This window comes from Pogoniulus pusillus, chromosome 19, assembly GCF_015220805.1.
Source record: "Pogoniulus pusillus isolate bPogPus1 chromosome 19, bPogPus1.pri, whole genome shotgun sequence".
In the NCBI taxonomy this organism is placed as follows: domain Eukaryota; kingdom Metazoa; phylum Chordata; class Aves; order Piciformes; family Lybiidae; genus Pogoniulus; species Pogoniulus pusillus.
The window spans coordinates 403,318-421,834 of NC_087282.1; the positions used below are offsets into that span (position 1 = coordinate 403,318).

At 45.0% G+C, this 18,517-nt stretch overlaps 1 long non-coding RNA gene across 1 annotated transcript in view; it reads right to left on the bottom strand.

The window, feature by feature from the left end:
* Positions 1-7,098: 7,098 nt before the first annotated feature.
* LOC135183645 (uncharacterized) overlaps positions 7,099-18,517 on the bottom strand; it is a 38,747-nt gene continuing 27,328 nt past the window's right edge. Inside the window, exon 3 of the long non-coding RNA XR_010305629.1 lies at positions 7,099-7,900. This is a non-coding gene — a long non-coding RNA (uncharacterized LOC135183645). The remainder of the gene's footprint in view (positions 7,901-18,517) is intronic.

The following is an 18,517-nucleotide window of genomic DNA, read 5'->3' on the forward strand; positions in this document are numbered from 1 at the left end:
ACACAGGCTTATTAACATCGAAGTACTTAAAATAATGAAGATATTGAGAAAAGATAAACTAAATGACAAAGATCTTAAGCTACTTAGAATCACTGACCTCCATGCTCATTCTTTAATGCGTTTATTTTCTGTTTATTCCTTTATGAAGAGAAGAGAGAAGAGAAGAGAAGAGAAGAGAAGAGAAGAGAAGAGAAGAGAAGAGAAGAGAAGAGAAGAGAAGAGAAGAGAAGAGAAGAGAAGAGAAGAGAAGAGAAGAGAAGAGAAGAGAAGAGAAGAGAAGAGAAGAGAAGAGAAGAGAAGAGAAGAGAAAAGAGAAGAGAAGAAGAGGAGGCTCCAGGCAGACCTAACAGCAGCCTTCTGGTACCTGAAGGGACTACAGGAAGGCTGCAGAGGGACTGTTCCCAAAGGTCTGCAGGGACAGGACAAGGGGCAGTGGCTTGAAATGAGAGCAGAGCAGATTGAGATTGGATGTGAGGAACAAATTCTGCACCACGAGGGTGCTGGAACATTGCAACAGGCTGCCCAGGAGGAAGGTTGAGGCCCCATCCTTGGAGAAATTCAAGGTCTGGCCTGACAAAGGCTCTGAGCAACCTGCTCTGGTGGAGGATGTCCCTGCTGAGTGCAGGGGGGTTGTACTGTATGACCTTTGGAGGTCCCTTCCAATCTGAATGATTCTGTGAAGCTGTTGGGTCTGAATAATCTGTTTGAAAAGGTAACATTCTAGATTACAACATCAACTGTATATTTGTTTTAAATTATTATGAGACAGACTTAAGCTGTAACTCCTCAGTCTTGCTTTTGAACGTCTTCCTTAGCCAGAACCACTTTGCTATTTGCTTGCATTGTAACAGAGAGGGGCCCTAGTTCAGTAACCAAAACAAAAGGGATGTCTCCAGCTGCATACCAGATATGAGTCACTTGCTGATGCGTGCTCTGCACACCCACACTCCCATCTTTGCTAGTAGCAGCAAAGTCTTCTAAAGAGAGACTGACAGGAAAATAACAAAGATACATCTGCTTGGCTTTTTGGAGGAGGTGACATCTCCTGAAAGTGTGCTTGCTCAGCCAGTGGGAGCCACAGAGAGAGCGAGCTGCATGGAGGCAACAGGTACTCACTGCTCCTGGGAAAGACTACAGGGAAAACCCTGAGATGGCCTTGTAGAAAGGACCTCTAGAGTGCGAAGAAGAGCACAAGGCAAAGAGCAAACGTTCCTAAGCCCAGGAAACAGCTGAACAAGCTGAGATCGGAAGCTAATCGGCAGTGGCGTTTGATGTCTCAGCAGCTGATGTGCAATGATGAGCTGGAGGAAAGGCCATAAGGGCACTGACAGGTTGTCTGTGGAGTGACACAAGAGGGTGAAAAAGAGCAAAGAAAGTATACAAAGAGCAGGAAAGAGAAATGCTCCTTGCAGAAACGTCTCAGGTGCCTGTCAACGAAGCAGCTTTGTACTTGTAAAATCTGCAGGAAGATGCTGAAGGTGGAAGCTGCACAAAACTGAAGTGTGGCCCACGTGATTACAGAGCTGATGTCCAGGCTCAGCTGCTGCCCAGGCAGGAGACCTCAGCTTGGAGCAGGAAAGAACAGCTCTCCTGAGTCTGTCTAGCTTGTGGTCCTGTCTCTGAGAAAGATAATTTGCAGAACCATCTGGAAGAGAACGAAATACAAATGGGAAAGGCAAAGATGGCAATGCTGACCACAGAATGATGTAGGGAGGTGCTAGGACAGCTGGGGACAGGGAGGGCTGACTAAGGATGCACAGATAAGCCAGGGTGCTGCTGGACACTTCTTGTCCCCAGTGGAAAGTCAATAGCTCTTTTCCTCCTGTCCCTTTCCAGACCATCTCAGAGGAAACCACCACTCTGCAGTTCCCTAAGGAATTGCCTGGCAAAATCTAGGAACAGTAAAGTTAGCAAAGGGACTGTTCCTGAAAGATAATGGAGGGAGAACAAAAATCCAACCCCAGTAGCAAGCCAAAGTTTCTCACATGCTCTGTCAAGAGAAGGAAAGACAGAGATAGCTGTTCCCTATCGTTGCAGGTCACTGCTCAGTGCTTCATCTTGATATGAATAGATCACTCAATACCTAACTCAGCCAAGGGAGGATTCAGATCAATCCTCCTCGCTCCAGCCACACCTTCTCCTAAATCAATAGCTGCTGCTGAATACCTCTGCTAAGCTAACAACACAGACACGATGGAAATCCTCCTCTTTTAGAAAGTGCCTTAGCAAGCCCTTTGGATAAGGGATGCTGTACTGCTGCTCTGCTAAATCCCAGTTCCTGGTGCTGCTGTCATTCTGCAGAACAGCACTGCACCACTAACCTGCACCTTGCTGCTCTGGGGATTTGGCAAGACCCTTTGGCATTCATTTGGAAGTGAATTCAAATGCAGGTTATGCATGGCTTTTGTCTTAATAACGTCTGGCTCTTGGAGTTAGACTCTGCTTTCACGACACAGCCAACTTTGTCTTTCAAAACAGCCCTCTGATAATTGGAGATTTTCTTCTTGTTTAACAACCCAACCCAAACCAACAGCTTACAATTCTGTGAGCAATGTGAGCCATCTGAGCTAGACTTGAGTTAGGAGATTCATCTTCTGTAAAAAATAAGACAAAGTACAAAATGGGGAAGATCAGCTGGATCTTGCTGCTCACGGCCATACACCAACCCTCCAGTCACACGGGAGCACTAAAAGGAGAGTCACGTTTGCTGATCTGAAAGATAGGCTGCACCTTTTGGGGGAATTCCATCTTGATGCAGGTATTCCCAGTAAGAAATAAGAGCGAGTACAATCTAGAGGAGCACTTGCCCATGGCTACAGATGTTTCACAGAACACGCTGTCAAAAGCCACCAATAATGAACAGCAAATCTTTCTTCTCAACAGCACACAAATCTAAAACAATCTGATAAAACCGAAGCTCCAATCACACCACTCCAAACTCTGCCAGCAGACTTGGCAGTTACCAGTACAGATTTATGACTGGAGGGACGCATTCTCCTTGAAGCTGTTTGTTCAACCTACTTATCAGAAGAGAGATTTCCTGGAGATTTCCTTTAATTAGCTGGAACAAGCCATTAGTAAAACCAACAGCTAAACCCAGAAGTGTCTAAACACATGAGCAGAAGGCTTCTTTTACTTCTCTAAAGATGAACAAAAAATTAAAAATCTATCCTAGACGTCCATACAGGGTGGCCAGGCTCAGTAACAACCCTTCCCACGGGCACCACAACGTTTGTAAGAGCCTAGGAAGGGAAAAGCTCGCACTGTGCCAGAGAGGTAAGGAGAGGCTGAGGGCTGGCAGCTCAGGCAGAGCCAGCACCCCGCAGCACAGCCGAACCAGGCGCAGAGGAAGCCTCAGCCAGGGCAGCGACCCGGCGCAGGGGTGAGGCACTGGAGCCGGCCGCCCAGGGAGGCGGCGGAGTCACCCCCCCGGGAGGTGCTCAAAAAGCTGTAGATGTGGCGCTGCGGGACATTGTTTAGTCGGGTTACTGCTGGACTCGATGGTCTTCAAGGTCTTTTCCAGCCTTAGTGATTCTCTAGCTCTGTGATCCAGTACTAACATAGTTTATGTCCCTCCCTTCTGAAAGGCTCTACTCGCACCCGTGGCAGTTAGGAGTGAGATGTGTCTGGACCGGGGCACCACTACAATGCAAGTGCTGTTTCCAAGCGTTTTGGACCAGGTAAAGGCTGTGTTTGAGACGTCACAGCCCCACTGCGCTGGTTTGCTGGAGCAGGCACTGCCCAACATGATCTGAAGGGGAGTGGTGAGGTGCACTGCCAGGAGCTTTTGTGCTTCTTCTGGTAACCAGAATGAGAGTTACATGACTCACTCCTCTCACAGCAGGCTGAAATGTACCCTGTGGCTCTGTGCTGTGCGTACCGACTGGAACGAAGCCTTGCATAGTAAGATTTAAATCGTAATGAGTCATTATGCCATCCTTTTCTGCTGGTATATTACACAGTAAGCCCCCTGCATAGTGTGCATTGTGCTGCAGCACCAGATCCCAGCCAAGTACCAAAAGCTGGAGGGGGGCAAGTATAGAAAAAGATGCTCACCAAAATTTAGCATGACCATAGATACAAAAGGATGATTTGTGTGTGTGCTCATGACTGCCATAATCTGCAGTCCAAGATGCACTCCTGCATCTATCACATTTAGATAGATGTCCTTGTTTGCCCTGAGTGGGATGAGGCAGTTTTGTTTGCATGAGCTTGAGGTGAATGATGTCACAGCTTTGTTTTTCAGGATTGATGAAACACGCAGACACACACAGAGCTGCTTTTAAATAATCTTTTTATGAGCTTGAAGCTGAAATCATGTTTTCTTTGGGATGATCTGTTGCTGGGAGTTTTTTACTAGTAACTAGATGCTAGCATTGATTTAATTTAAAAAAAAAAAAAAAGAAGGTCCTGTAGAGCTTTTAGTTTACTCTTTTAATTGCCTAATGAGTAAAGTGTAAACACAAAGTGCTTTGCCCAGAACTGTGTCTCTAAACTGCTTGAATTAAGAGGATTTCTGGATCAGCATTCCCTCTCCTGTTTCAGCACAGGTTGGTGGTGTTTTACCCAGGTACAGCTGAAACCACTCAAGCTGGCTGGGGCTGAAAGTCGTGTGGAAAAAAAACACTAACAAAAACTTTAGTTGTACAGTAGCAAAGTACTTTGTGAAAATCCAACTCAAAGCAACAACCACAAAACCCTGCAGAGAAATATCTTACATCCTATACTGATTACCTGTACAGGACCTACAGAATTACCTGTGTGTTGAGACACCATTTTGTGTCCAGTGACTTTGACAGACAAATCTTGTTAATCTACACCAAAATGCAAACGAATTCTAAGCCTGGACTGTGCCCCTTTGTGGTCAGTTTTTAAAAGACATAGTGCCTTAACATTTTTCTCCATGTGATTTTGCAGTACTCTATAAAGCACTGTTCATCAACCCGTTCCTAAATTCTGGAGATCCCTGTTTAAATATCCACAGCAGCTCTGGACATGCTTCTCTCCCTCTGCTCACTTCTTGCTTGAGAATTCAGTATCAACAATTATATGATGTAATAATAAAAGAGAGCAGACTGGGGAAGTGGGAGAGGGGACCAGAAGATTGATAAAGAAATAAGAAAGGTAACTGAAGTTTAAAGCTTGTTATAGTTTATCAGAGTAGTTCATATTGCTCTTAGGTTTGCACTCTTGCTTCAATTAAACACCTAAGTGTTTACAAGGTAGACACCAGAGGCTGTAACTGAAAGCTATAGAGCTGGCAAATATCATTATCTAATAGCTGCTGTCGTTCCCCCTGCTCACACCCCCCCCCCCCCCCCCACACACACACCCCCCCCCCCCCATTACACACAGCTTGTGACATGGTGTCAGTGAACAAAAGACCACAGCTGGGTTTTAATTTCCCCAGCTCACCCTCAGATGCACTTGTTCTCACCCTTCCAGCAAACTGTTCTGTAGCACGGGATTGGCTTGCTTGTTCTTTTTGCTGGCAGCTCTCCCTGCTCTCCTTAGTACATGAAAGTCTAATTGTGCTGGGCAGCTCTGTCTTGGCAAGCAGCTTACAAATTATAGATGAAATGGGACAGGAATCTTGGAAAAGCTGAGCCCCAGACATCTCTTCATAGAGAAGTTTTTGTCAGGTGAGTGATGTGCTCTGCATCTTATCGGAAGAGTACCTCTGTACTTTTTTCCTGAGCCCTCTGCCTTGTGATGTCCATTGAGGTGTATCAAAGTTATTGCTATGACTAATTAGAAATCAGTGAGAAAATCAGCATGAAATATAGAGACAGACTGATACAGTAGAGAACTAAACAATTTATGCTTGATCTGGTGGCTCAATATCCAGTTTGTTACCTCTGTATATGGTTTTATCAGTATCTTAATTCAGGAGCAGGCAGGCAATAGAACCATCTGTTTCACTGCTCTGATAGAATTAGCTTAAAGAAAAGAAAAAAAAAACCCAAACCACCAAAACATGAGACTGCAGACTCACTCTTTTTTTTCCTGAGAGGATAATAAATTGTTTAAAGTTTCTTTGTCTTCAGAATGCCCAGATCAATGCACCGAAATACTCAGAGGGTAGACCTGAAAGAGATGACACAGGTGATTCAATAACTATGGCCAACAACTGACATAAAAATAAAGCCCTTTTTCCTTACACTTTAAGCATGAGGTAACAATTTTTTCTCTCTTAATTTTCCCCTGTAACAACAAATCATGTAAGATACACCAACATCAAGTGAAAGGACACAAGCACTGCTGACATACAAAGGGCTGACTGCAGCCCAGTGTGTTATGTTGCTCAGAAATGCCCTTTTGCTCTCCTCACTCAGTGCCAGTCCCTGCCAAAGCTGTGTTGCTTCCCCTGCACACTGGTCATTAGCTCAGCCATTCATATTTTCCCTGTTGCTGCTTTTCTTGGTGCTTATTTAAGAACTTAGCAAAGTTGAACACACGACATTCTTTTCAACCTTTGCATTGATTTTCTTTTGCCTTTCAACAAACAGACAGCAACCTGTACACAACACTGGAAAAATAACAAGCAGCCAGTGCTCTTGACAACGAAAGTCACATTCCTCTTCTTCTAATGAGTACTGTGAGCAGGACAAGATCCAGCTGCACCCCAGCAGAGAAATAGCGTCCTTGCTTTCTCAAAATCACTCCTTTGGTTAAATCAAGTGGGTTCCCCCACCCTGCCTTGAACCTAAAAATGGTAAGTTCAAATGGAAGCTTTTCAGCCTTTTTTCTTCTCTTCTGAGGCTTTTCAGCATACCTGAGTTATGTGGCATTTTGTGCATTCACTTCTGAAAGGTCAGTCCTGTGTCACACCCTTAGGTGTGAAGCTGGGTGAAATGGGTCCAGAGGTGCCAATGCATGTAGTGAAGAGGAAGTGCAGGCAAGCATGTGCTGAGATGTGTTTAAAAGCCTTCCAAGCTGTGGAGACTCAACGTCTGGCTGAACCTGCAAAAGACGAATAAAATGCCTCATGGTCCAGAGCCACCAGCACACAGCAGCACCACCTACGAGCTGTATCGCTCACACCGCATCCAGAAGGTGGCAGCTGCTGTACTCAAAGACACTAACCTCATGCACAGCTCCTGGAGGCTCTTCCACATCTGCATAAAGGCTGCTGCCATCACCGTGGCTGGCCTCCTTCCGTGTTCCATCCACATAGCCATAACTCACCTCAGGAACGTGTCTGTGTGCCTGACTTCTCTGGGGAGTAAGGGGAGGTTGATCTCCTGCAGTAAAGAATGCACCCAGGATTCTATTAATAATACCAGCTTAATTAATAAAAGATTTTAGTAAAGGCTACTCTTTACTTTCTCCCAGCTCGATCCTCTACTAGGGAAAGGGGGATCTGTAACAGTGGAAGATTGTTTCTGCTTGGAAAAGACAAACAATGAGCTATTCCAGATGAGGTCCGTGACACGCTGCGGAGAAGTCCCCTTCCATTGCAGTCACTTCATTTCCAGTATCTTCTACCAGCAAGAAGCACCTCGCAGTTGCTTTTCAGTAATATCTGTCTGAGCCTACAGTTGATGTTAAGTGCAAAAGGGCTTTTTTTGCTCTTTTCTCAGCCGTGGCTGGGCCCAGAAGCCTGCATCACCAGCAGACAGAACACCTCACTGTTAGCTTCACCAAGCGCTTTCTCTTGCAGTTTTGCTAGTCCAGACGTTACAGCTCTTAGTTAACTGAATTTGTTGATGAATCTGTTGTGAAGTGCTCCCATATGTGACCTTTCTGCAAAAAGTTAATCTCTACAGGTTGAAATTCCCTTCGTGACTGGGACTAGCACAAGGCTCGTGCATTGTTCAATCAGGCGTTGAACTGGCTCCTGACAAGCAGCAGGGATGGCTGAGCCTGGCCTGCTCGTTGGTGACTTTCCCTTCCACATCTGCAAAACAGGGAGTCAGAAGAAACATCTGTTGGAATGCTACATTTTAGCAAACGTTTTAATTAGAATTCCCAACATTTTCTGTCACTGGAAATGGATTATTCTCACCCCGCTGATGAATCCAGCGAGCAGAGGCACTATTGCCCACATTGCCTTTTGCATTGGAAGTTGAGCTTCTACGCTGGTCCCCGAGGCCAGGCGAGCGCACGACCCCCGGTCCCGGTGTGCTGTGTTTCATTAGGCGGTGTCTCGGCATAGGCATTTGCTGGAGGCGTGAGCAGCCGTGCCCGCAGGTAAGAGGCTGTGCTGCGGTGCTGCCAGGCCAGCCTGCGCGGCAGCACGTCCGGGAAGGCGGTGCCGGGAGCGTGCCTCCTGGCCGGCAGCAAAGGCGCTGCGCGGTCTCCTCCGGCGGGATCGCGGCCAAGTGACGGAGCGCACACGCTCCTCCAGCCCGAGAACCTGCTCCCGCCACCACAGCAGCCAGGGCCTGCTTCTCCCTTGGCTCGGGCAGCGGTGATCTGCGCCCGCAGCAGCGCTGCGGCAGGCAGTGCCCTCCCCACGCACTCAGCGAAAGGAGCCACTGCCTCTGCGCTGCTGGGCTGAACATGGCTCATGGCTGCAGGCAGCTCCATGGGCTTCCACTTCTGAATGCTGACTGCAATGTGTATTTTGGTCGTTATGTTAAACGAGCAGGCTATTGGCTTCCCTTGGCACATTCCTTGGCAACTAGGATGCCTTGGTTATAGCACTGCTATGGTTCACATCTCCCTGACCATGGTACAAGATGTTCCATTTACTTTAAGCTTTCTTGATGTTATCGGACTGAGAAAATTCACACTGGTAGTCTTAACCCCCCTCCTGGAATAAGACTTGATCCAGCACTTAATTATCTGTCCATATTCCATGAAATATCTGTAAAGAGGTTAAAGAGAAAGTAAGGACACCTGGGCCTTAGATTTGCTAGCAAATGTTACCTAGGAATTCACCTTTTTCTTTCTCTTTCATACAACAAAAATTAATACCAGCAAGTCTCTTGTGTGTATCACAGCTCTGCTCCCCTTCACGATTCCCTAACTGTTTTACAAGCTCAATTATCAATCCTTTTAATTTCACTATATTTCACAAAAAATGCAGAGGAGGACTCACATCCCAGAAGAAGAGGCACTATCAGTGTGGTCATGCAGAACAACACTGTCCTTAAAAGATATTAAAGGCAGTCTGTGGGAGAGGGGAAATGAAATTAGGTCACCTTAATTCAAAGCCCTATTCTGTTGTCATTTGGCTGTTGGTAATCTCCAGCCATCCCCTCGCACTTCCTCAATCACATTTCCATTGTGTCTTTCACTGGCAATCAATTACATTTCCACAGACAAGTTCACCTGTGAACTGTGCAGTGCAGGCACTAGCACAGCCGTGACATGCCCAGCTAGCACTCAGTCATTTGCAGAGATGTATCGAGGGCTCCCACACCTCCTTCTGTTACTAGGTAAAGGACTAAACTTTATCACAAGAGATGAGACATTTGGCTGTGGGTTGGTGACCGTGGGCACTCCAGCATGCTGTGCTTTCAGGACAGTTTCCAAGGGAGTTTTAGCACAGCCTGAAACCCAAAAGGGAGCTTTTTCTCCTGCTGGTGCTGGTGCAGCTAGGTACGCCCACTTGCATTGCACGCATGCTGACGTGAATGACAGCACAAGAGCCAGGAGAAAGAGTCTGAAGTGTCCTCATTCAGTGGAAATAGAGCAAATAAACCGAAGGATGAGAGTGCACCAGATCCTCACAGCAAGTGACCCAGCCCCGTTGTCAGCTGTGTGACAAACGCTCTTTCAGGAAGCAGCTCTTCCTGTGAGGTAGCAAGGACAATGTGAAGGGGCCTTGCTGAGTTTTGTTCCATCCAGTTTTTCAATAGACTGACACAGAGAAAATCCAGGCTGCAGGGGCAATATAAACTCCAACACTCCAATACCTGTTTGGGGTACATATTAATAGGTAAAAGACTTGAAAAATAGGCACATGTGAGGCAAAAGAGTTCAGAAGTTGGTTTAGTGTAGCAGTGGAGAAAAAATATCAAAAAACAGAAGAGAGGAAGGATGCAAGCAACAGAACAAATTGTTAGCAAATACAAGGAAAAGCAACGAGAGAGGAAAATTACAAAGAGAAAGACAGAAGTGAATCAACTCTTGATGTTTCCTTCACTGCTAGAAGAAATTGTGAGGTTACTCGTTACCAAAGGAACAACTAAATAATGCCATTTCTCCCTAGCAGGAGGAATTTGTGGTATGCTTTACCCCATCAAACCTGCCACCCTTTCTGGGCATGAAGAGTAGAGATGTAACAGCTGTGCCCCAGGACACTTCCAAAAGGAGCGCATCTGAGTATCCCAGAAAATCAGTTCTGACTCTGGGACGCGAAGCAGATTCTCCTCTCAAACCTGGGCCCCCATAAGTGCAACATTACCTCTGCAGGAGAGATAACTTCTTTAAATTACATATCTCAGGAAATGTCTTTTATAATCATAATAAAACCTCACCCTTTTACCATCTTAACCTCTACACTGATGCTGAGCTTATTCTAATCTAACTCTTGCCTCGAGTGTTAAAAGGATCTGCCAAAAAATTGAAATGAGCTTCTGAGAAGCTTCACTCCTCCTCCCATAACCATGGATACTACTGACCATTAGATTTACTGGTTTCTGAGACAGAAAGCCTTTTCCTATAAATTAGCCTTTGGCTTAATCCAAGACAGACAGCTGGGTTTGTGGACTGTTCCTATATTCCTCACCCACCATTGGTGCTTTAAAGCTAAATCCTGCTCACACACTGGAGGTTTAACTTACACAAACACGAGACGAACCTTCACATTTCAGGTGCGGCATCTTGTTTCAGCCACCTTTTGGAACTTGCCAAACTTTTACAAAGGAAGACACTTATAGGTCAGGCACTGCATTTTTCTGGAAGAAGTTAATTATTTCGTACCCAATGTGCTGAAATCCAGGAGCACAAGGAAGACAGAGCAACCAGAACAGGATCATTCCACTGAGTACTTCTTTCTCTCACATAGATGGTTGCAGTTTCTCCATTTCTGAAACAGGAGATGCAATAATGGAACAAGCTCTTCAACTTTATTATCTAATGTTTCATGCCTGTCCACAGAATGTCACTGTACAGGCATTCTTGTTTCCTCCATTAATTTAATGATGTTTAATAATGTCCATGACACCTTCAGGGCACCAGGTAGCAGAAGCCTAATGAAAGCTCTTCTGAAGAGTTTTGCCCCTTATTGTCTCCTGGTGCCTCTAAACACCCTTGTGGCCCAAATGGAGCTCAAGCCGGTCTTTAAAGTTAATGAGTCCTTCGGCAGGTACACATCCACGTGTGTGCAGTATCTCCTGTGTGTTTCATAAACACACTGGCTCTCTTTCTAGCAACATTAACACGTGAAGTGCTGAGTGTCATTGTAGTACCAGGAGCATTAGATCTAATTAGGTGGAAAACCAGAAACTGGAATTGGATAATAGCTTCTAAAGCTGATCTTAATTGGCTTATTAGTTGAAAAAGAATTTTTTCAGACATCAGTTTAAGTGAATGCTGAATATGTTACTCGAGTCAACGCTGAGAATCAAATAATTAGGGGAATGAGACAAAGTCAATAGTGCCTGATCACCACCAAATGGCAAGCGTCTGAACAATGCAGCAGGGTTATTGTTTCAGTTCTCCTCAGCTGCAGAGGGTTCCTGTGCAGCCATCAGGTTAATTGCTTATTCCAGTCATTACATTCATTCAAAAGTATAAGGAAGCAAAGCATTGATTTACTGCTGTCAAGCAGTACTTAGTGCAGCAGTTTAAACAAAGCATGACTGTCTCCATATATAATTCATGTTTATTATAAATGTAAAGGAGGGGGAAACGCCACAAGAGTGTGTGTAGGCCCAGCTATGTAATTCCTGCTGGTTTCTGAATGCAATAAACACAATGTTTACCTGGAGAAATAATCAAACAGAAATTTCCTGCCCTGAATAGGTAATTTCCAGAAGGAGAGACAGTGTTAAGAGCATTCTCCAATCACTGCTTCATTCGAAACTAAAGCACATCACTCGGTATTTAAAAGCTGTCTGGATGTGCTGCTTTGTTCTTAGTATGCTTGACACATAAGGCTCACCAATCTTCAAACGGATCTAAACCGTGCCCTTGATGGTTATTTGCTGGGGTAGCACTGACTTAAGGAACGCACAACTTTGGAAGTAAATTATTTCAGCTGCCTGGAACACAGAAATCCATTGAAATCAGAGAACCACCACCCAGAAGTGCGCAGTGTCCTGGAGAACGGGAGCGACCGATTGTCATCCACCCAGCAGAGCAGACTGGCTGTGTGCCTTTCCAGAGGGCTGTCTTAATTCTTGTCTGTTTCTTTGCCTGCAAGGTCTTCAGAAAATAATAAATCTGATCTTGAAATAAATAAGGTTTGAACTTCTCTTATACTTTATTATAATTCTTAGCAGATTAGACTTGGTAAGACTCTTAGCATTTTAAATCTTAAAATGCAGCCTTTAAGTAAGCTTGTCTTTGCTGACCTGTCACCTTTAAGTTATTTGCTGAGAACTTTGATTAAGTAGCATTAACTAAGTCTTCTCCTTAAATTACTTGGAAAATGTAACTTTAAATAGGTCATTAAAAAAAAAAATCCCACAACTTTCTGAGCTACTTTCCTCAAGTCTCTCTCCTACAGATTGTCTGCATAGGTAAAGTGGTGCCTGGCTTGGCTTGGGGCTGCAGCCTGCACTGGCAGCAAAGACAGTTCAGGCAGATTCTCGTAGAGCTTCCTTTCGTGTGGAACCTGTGTCTCCTGGAGATGACACAGTGCTGGGGAGCACCTTCCTCACTTCCACTGCTGCAGTCACTGGAAAATGAGTTCTGCAGAGCACACTCAAAATCCTATTTAATCAGAGATGGAAGCATGGATCAGCTCTGGACTGTGCAAGCATATTTTACATTACTTTTACCATTCTTACTTGCCACTAATCCTTTCCTATTTTACCAAAGTACCTTTCTGATTCTCTCTCAGAAAATACTTATTTGAACAACCCAAAGCTCCACTTTGGTGTTTTCCACTTCTGGGGTGGGTGATAGATAGTTGCAGTCTAATAATTCTGACAATGGTTTTCAGTGGCTTATGTATCCAAAGCTCTTTCGTCTACAAACACAGAGCATCGTGTTCACCCACCATGTGAACCTGAAAAAGCCTGCAAAGCTGGCCTGCTCAGCTTGTGAAGCACATCTCTTCCAATGCTATTTCCCAGCGTGTTAGCAGGAGCTGAGGATAAGAGCAGCATCTCAGTCCTCTCACATTCTCATCTGTGACAGAAGCATTCATAAAGAAATGTTCATTTCCCGCCCCCCCCCCCCCCAATTGCAGAGACAGCCCAGGCTAAGGGCTTGAGCTGCTCTTGTTGAGTCCATTTCAATAGTCAGTCACCACTGACACACTGCAGTCACTACTGGGGGGGGGGAGGAAATATTTACGGATGTTTCTAAGGCAATATTTATAATCAGGCTGCTGCTCTGACAAACTGGTGACCTAGAACTGACAAGCTTTTGTCACATCGGAAGCTCTCTCAGTCCCTGTTAGCAGGGGAAGCCTGAGTGAGGCACAGTTTCATTAGCAAATACATTTGCCTTGCCTCTGGGAACTGCAAGTGCAGCTAAAACGTTCCTTTTTGGTGTCTGTGGCTGGTGCATCACACTGCACTCCACTGGGTCATGCAGTGAGAAGTTAGCACAGCAAAACCAGAGCAACTAGACATATTTACTTGCCAACAATAACAGCCTTCTTCTAGGAATGTGTTTGGCTGACTTTTTTGTCTCGTAAACCAAGAAGAGGGTGTTACTGAGATGGCTTTAAATGCACTCATTGCTTAAACAGCACTGGCTTAGAGGTGAGTTGCACTAAGGAACCTTTTCCCAACCAGTGAGCAGTGTCTTACATTTCTTGCCATGCTCCTCATCCTCAGCTGTTCCTAAACACATCTCATGCATGAGACTTCTGTAGAGGATGCTGCAGATTTTCAGCCTGTAGGAAGTTTGAGCTCTTAAGAAGGCTAGCACTAATAAAACCTAAACACTTATAGCCAAATCTTATTCCTGATGCTGCTAAACGGGGACTTACAGCTTAAGGTAATAGGCAATTTAGCATACAAATGTGTCCCATAAAAGCAGGATGTTGGCAGTGCAGAACTGTCAAGGTTAACCTTTGGGCAAGCTGTTAAAATGTGCTACAGGCTCTTGCAGTTTTAATGAACTTGTTTGCACGTAGGAGGTTTAGTTTGTGCTAAGCACTAGGACACACACCCGGGATGAGGAACACCCTCAGAAATTCAGACCTGAAGCAGCTCACCATCTAGGTATGGCAAACCAAACTTGGCAGATGGCATTTTATTATTCTTAAACCTTGACCTCCTGAAGCGGTATTCTAATCATCTGCTGCCAGAGGTCTGCACCAGCAGGCAAGGATTTTTACCCTCGAAGTGTGACTGAAAACCACTGCATTATTCTCCTAAGAGTATTAGAGGAGATAGGAAGTATTTTATAACCACAGGGTTTGTGGCCAAGGCTTCTGTCCTGGGCAAGTACAGAGGGCAATGAATGCGATTCTCCTGAGCTGCCATTTCATTATTTTTGTTAAGTTCCTGGGAAGGCAGAGGACCTGGGAAATGGGAGAAATCCATCGTCATGTAAAATCTGCATCAGGGCTAATGGCTGGCTTATGAGCCAGGAGGAACCTGCGGCCTTTCGCTGACAGTATTTGGATTTGACGAATCAATGGCTAAGCACCCTCAGATCAGATAATCCCACGAGCAACCAAACGCAGTTCCTTTGTTTCAGGGAACTGCTTGCAGAGCCACACGGTCTGAGCAGCTCTGCCCGTGGCCAGCTCAATACCCACGCTCCAGCCTGGATGGTGAGGATGTTTCCAGCCCAAGCCTGTCATGTTGTTCGGCTTTGGGAGGCCACTTCTTTCCAAAGCAGCATTGCTCAGAGCAATGTAAAAGATGATGTTTCACTCCATTCTGACTACACTGCCAAATTTTCCTCACCTTACACTCTGTGATTGACTCAGCAAAATGTCAACTTTTTGGTTTGCATTCCCCTGTTTAATAACATGACATTCTGCAGCCCCCAACACAAGCAGGACATGGAACTGTTGGAGCAAGTCCAGAGAAGGCCATGAAGATGCCCAGAGGACTGCAGCAGCTCTGCTATGAGGACAGGCTGCAGGAGTTGGGGCTCTGCAGCCTGGAGAAGAGAAGGCTTTGAGGAGACCTTGGAGTGGCCTTCCATTACTTGAAAGGGGCTACAGGAAGGCTGGGGAGGGACTATTGACAAGGTCTTGTAATAACAGGATGAGGAGGAATGAGTTTGAACTGGCAGAGGGGAGATTTAGACTGGCTGTTAGGAAAGGGTTCTTTGCAGTGAGGGTGGTGAGACACTGGCACAGGTTGCCCAGGGAGGCTGCCGATCACAGAATCACCTCACAGAATCTCTGATCACATTCGGTGGTTCTGTGCTCCACAACCTCCCTGGGGGTGTTCAAGACCAGGTTGGATGAGGCCTTGAGCAACTTGTTCTAGTGGGAGGTGTCCCTGCCTATGGAGGGGGGGTGGAACTGGGTGAGCTTTGAGGTCCCTTCCAACGTAATCCATTCTACGATTCTGAAACAGGCCTAACAAAGAACCTTTCTATTTGCTTATTCCCTTATTTAAAGAAAAGGACCTCAAAGAACTTCCCTCTTATTTGGCCACAAGGTTCTTTTCCCTTGGTCAACAACTTTAACGCCAACAAAGCATGGATTGAGGTTGTAAAGAGAATTCACACAGAGGTAAAAAAATTATTCACAAGGTATTTCTTCTCTGCTAACAGCTCCATTTGTTCCTCGTTGTGAATATAGGCAGCTGCACACACGTGGTAACAATCTGAAGTCTCATTAAAAAGTAAGGCAAGAAGAAAGTGAGCAGCTTCCTAATAACTTACATTGTTCTAAGGCATAACAGATTATATATATATATTAAATGGGAAGTCAGTAGAAGAGAGAGAAAATGTAGAGCTTGTGAAGTCACTGGGAGTTTGCAGCCCATGAGAAAACCTTCTCCAATGAGTACTCAATTCAGATAAAAAACCCAGCAAACATTGCCCTTCATGCTTCCTGCCACGGGAGCACGGAGCAGGAACGCCAGGCACAGGTCTCCCCGAGGACAGCACAATCTGTCTTGACAGCTCTTCTTCCCCGGGCTAATCTAATGGCAGTTTGCTGGTGTTCTCAGAGGTTTATATTCTGGGTTTTTTACATTTCACCACGAGAAAGATGTTTTCGGTCAGCCATGAGGTACAGGTGCTCCCCTGCCCAAGGGAGTGAACCTGGGAGGTGCACGCCACAGTGTGTGCCTGCAGGCTGTGTTAGCCCAATGACACTCACCTGAAAACACAAGCAAGCCTTTAGTTAGGATGCAGATCCTTCCAGTAGTAGAAACAAGCAAGCAATCTTTGGAATTCCAGGACGTCCCATACTGTAATCCTTGTGTTTTACTGCTGCTCCTAGTGTTCTCAGACAAAGGTTCTGAAGTATAACACAAGCAAATGGAAAGGGTAGCCATTCCACATTCCTCATCTAAAGGGAGCCATTCCATACTCCCTGTCTGGTCAGAAAAGAGCTAAAGAGTTATATTCCTTATCTGTTTATAAAAGAACTTGTTAGTTAGTTAAGAGTAACTTCCTTTACTAGCTTTCTTGGGAGCCACATCAAATAGTCCTGGTGGATCAGATAGGGTTGATTGGTATGCAGAGACTGCATTGTTGTAGTGAAAAGACATTTTCCCCCTGGGTAGGAGTGCAGCACAATCAGAAGATAAGCGTTCTCCTCACGTATTTATTCCAAAGATAGGCTTTGTCTAGCGCATTCATGTAGCAACAATTTTGTGATCTTGGCAGCAAAAAGTTCACTCTGAGTTGTGAAAGCCTGCAGAGATCCTAAGCACATGGTCTCTGTGTGTGTCTTTGGCAATGATTTACTGCTACATTGCCTGGCTCTGCCTTGGCTGTTTAATCCACAGAAGTAACTTCAGCTGAGGAAGTATCTCATGACTTAGAACTAGTCCACTTCATTAAATGAAACATTTTGTGTAAAAAAGACTGCAGAAGACACAGTATTTGTGTGATCTTACTTTCCCCTAAGTTATCTGAAATAAGTTTAATTAAACCCATGGCTGAAAATGGAAAATCAGAGATTTGCTCTTTTCAAAATTAGTCTTAATTCATTTAGAAATTATTTCACACCCATAAACTTGAGTGCAATGAATGAATTCATATTACCATACCTCACTACCTAGGAGTAGCACTTAACACACACAGGTCTAGAAATGGAACATCTTAGGTTTGAATTTGAGGAAGAGAGCTCTGCCTGCATGGTTGGTTGCTTTTGTTGCTCTGCATTATGCCACTTGCATACTGTTAAATTTATCCTTGACATTAATTTGCTGTAGAAAACAACCAGGCAAGTTATTTCCATAGCTGTAAAAAAAAAACACCCTTGAAGTCATTAGCACTGGAAAATATTCACGTTCATTTAAACTTAGCCTGGGAAATGTACAGTTCAGTGCTTTCCAGGAGGAACTGCTTAGCTTAACTTAATCAAATCTGGTAGTGCAAAGGGGATTATTTGTCTCCTTCTCCGTTCGAGAACGCAGTAAAGCTGGTTACACTAGAAAGGCAATTTGTTATCTGTACAGTGACAGAATAAGGTAAAGAAAAAGCAAGTTACGGTCAAGCCTCCCATGCTTACTTTATTTGGCTGCAGTGGCTTTTAAAACTTCCCTCTTCATGGGCTTAAAGTGAGAAATCCTGTCAATACATGGGATGCAACATGAAGGCTAAGGTAGAAATGACTCTTCTCCCTTTTCTGCCACTGTATTTGCATAGCAGATGCAGATTCCTCCTTCTGGTGATATCCCAGTAATATTATGGCTCATGGTATGATGTTACCTTGGTGGAGAAGGAAAATCCTTGGGGTTGTATCCACTTCTTCATCTCGTAGCCTATTACAATCCCCTGGGAAAAACTGCTCCATCCCATTGTGATTCCAGTTATAGGAAAAGACAGAATGAGGACAGGAAAGTGTTTGTTGTTGCTTCTCCTAGGCTCGCAGAAGATACTCTTGAAGGCAACACAGAGCATGCAGACCCCTGGATAGATTGTGGAAGCAGCATAACTTCTTCCTGCCCTATCACCTCTGCCTGTTCTCAGCTCACTCATTGTGGTGAGTGACACAGAACCCAGACAGGCTTTTCAGACCTGTATCTTCTGAAAACACTCTCATCATGCCTCCCAGCAGTGGGAAAAACGTTCCTTATTATTTTCAGGTAGAGGAAGCTCAGCATTTCCTTACCATGTCCCATCTGCAGCAACTGCACTGCACTTGGCTGAAATGTCAGGGAAGTGGCACCCTGGCAGAGAGCAGCCTGGCTTGGTTGGAGTCTTTGGCCCCCTAGGCTTTCTTATCCTTCTGATCCATGACAGAGCTGGACCAGTCTGTCACTCAGATTGTAGAACTTAAGTTCTTGATGATTAGCTG